The sequence below is a fragment of the Triticum aestivum genome, unplaced genomic scaffold (assembly GCF_018294505.1).
Source record: "Triticum aestivum cultivar Chinese Spring unplaced genomic scaffold, IWGSC CS RefSeq v2.1 scaffold133450, whole genome shotgun sequence".
Taxonomy (NCBI): domain Eukaryota; kingdom Viridiplantae; phylum Streptophyta; class Magnoliopsida; order Poales; family Poaceae; genus Triticum; species Triticum aestivum.
Genome location: NW_025228201.1, coordinates 26,077 through 28,352, shown reverse-complemented (window position 1 = coordinate 28,352; position 2,276 = coordinate 26,077).

Sequence of the window (2,276 nt, the reverse complement as noted above, 5' to 3'; positions counted from 1 at the left end):
AAACCACGTTTTGATTAAGTTCGACAACCCCGACCCTATCAGGTGCACATTCCGTCCCCATGCCAATGATTTTCCTCACATTCCTGAGCCACAGCCTATAACTTCGGACTCGACGCCTCTCTCCGCCCACCCCATTAATCTCGCCTGCCACCTACGGTTTGGTCCCGCCATACATCACTGTTCCTACGACTCCTCATGTATACGCGATTTTTCAACTGCTAAAACCTGTCCCACGTCAGCATTTTTCCAAATCCCCACACCGGATCAAACGCACACGATACTGGCCACATGCCCGCGCATTGAATCGCCGTCCTCCATATTATACTTGTTTTGTTAGTATATAACATATTTGTAGAGCGGAGATAAAATATACCACTTTGTACCGCAAATCAACCACGAACGGGAGGTGGCGACCGCCAAATCCCGCATTTTATATTAAACACTTGTACTTCTTGGTATCTAATTGCCACTGAATCTCAACCCTATTTTGAATCAATATAACATATGCCATACAATGGTCAACACTATTTGTTTCAATTGTATCTAGCAATATTATTCACACAAACGAGTAGGTATGTAAAATAATCAAAATTTATTGTTATAAAATCACATGTCAATCTTTTAAAAATCTGGGATAAAATTAATCATGCAATTGTCTCCTTTTTGTTCAAATTTTAGTTCGAGGCATATTGTAGAATTGATTCAACTTATAACAAATCATAAACAAATGTAAAAAAGGTAATAAATTATGGTGTGTGTGTGTGTGTGTGTGTGTGTGTGTGTGTGTGTGTGCACGACATATATAAATATCTTCATAATGGATTCTACTTCATTAGTTAAACAAATATCCTAATATAGGTTCAGAAAATATGATTGTTAAACTTAGTAATTGTCCAACTGTTCTAGAGTGTACTACATCATTGATGGCGCACATTTCCACACCTGTCTATTTTGCCTCTTATTTGTTAGGGATATAATGTACTCCCTCCGTCTCGTAATATAAGAGCGTTTTTTACACAATATGGGACGGAGGGAGTAGTTTGTATGCATTTACTTCCATTGTTTGAAATATTATGCTACCTGACCTACAGGAAGTGGTGCTTCATATAATTGTTGCCTTCACGATGGACGCCCTTTGGCTGTGATGCTGTAGCCGAATAGCACTTCTGGCATTGCCTCGTGGCGCTGGCATGCAACATGCCTGCTTCTTATTACATGAACTAGAGAAAATAACACTGAAAGTAAAAGCAACCCTAAAACATTAGGGAAAACATGAACTACACGCAGGCAACCAGACCATAGCCAAACCAGGCCTAAAGAGCAAACATCAGTCTTTAAACTCACCAACCTATAGCCAAAGCCACAAGCACAAGTAATAGACAAACCTGGCTCTCTACACCACAGAAACAAGCCTGAGAAGGTCAATCCAGAGCACACACAGTAGAACAAGATCAAGCCAAAAAGAAGACAACACGTTCCGTAATTCCATTGACTCAAATGGACTTGATTAAATTACTTGATCCACAACAACTTCGTATACAAAACAAACGCCAAAATTACAAATCTTAATAAACCAATAGAGCCACACTGATCCATGTGTTCCTCACAACTGTTATTCTGTACTCTCACCTCTGCAGTGCAGATACTAAAATGCGCCAGCGAATGGCAGAAGACCAAAATAATGCCCATGTCCCTCACTGATCATGAACCCAGTGATGAGAATTTAGTGATGCACTGGACGGTGGTAGATCGGAGTCAGTGGTGACCGTGGTATCCACTGCCGCCGCTGTTGTAGGTGGCCGTGGGAGGGACGGGGTGGTAGTCCGGGTGGGGCTGCGACTTGGGCTGCGGCTTAGGCACGGTCCGTAGTCCGGGTGGGGCTGGGGCTAGGGCTCTGGCTTCGGTTGCACGGGCTTCTTGTGGTGGAAGTGCTCGATGATGTGCTTCTTGATCGGCCCGCACAGGGTCGCCGACCCACACCCTGGAGATGCCACCACGTTCCTTCTTAGCCTACGCGACGACGCCGAAGTTGGTGCCCTCGGACACTGGCACGAAATTGGATGGCTCCTGTCCGAGGCACGACATGTTGGAGGTGGCGTTGTGGCCTGTGGAGCTGAGCGATGCAGTCGGCGCCATGGAGGTCGGCGGCCAGGGGCACGCTAAAGGCGCCAGTGCCATCGAGGGCACCCACCGCCTTGCTCTCATAGTCACCGTAGACGTTCTTGCACTTGATCACCACCTGAAGACCTGAGGTACTTTCATGGCAGAATAACGGT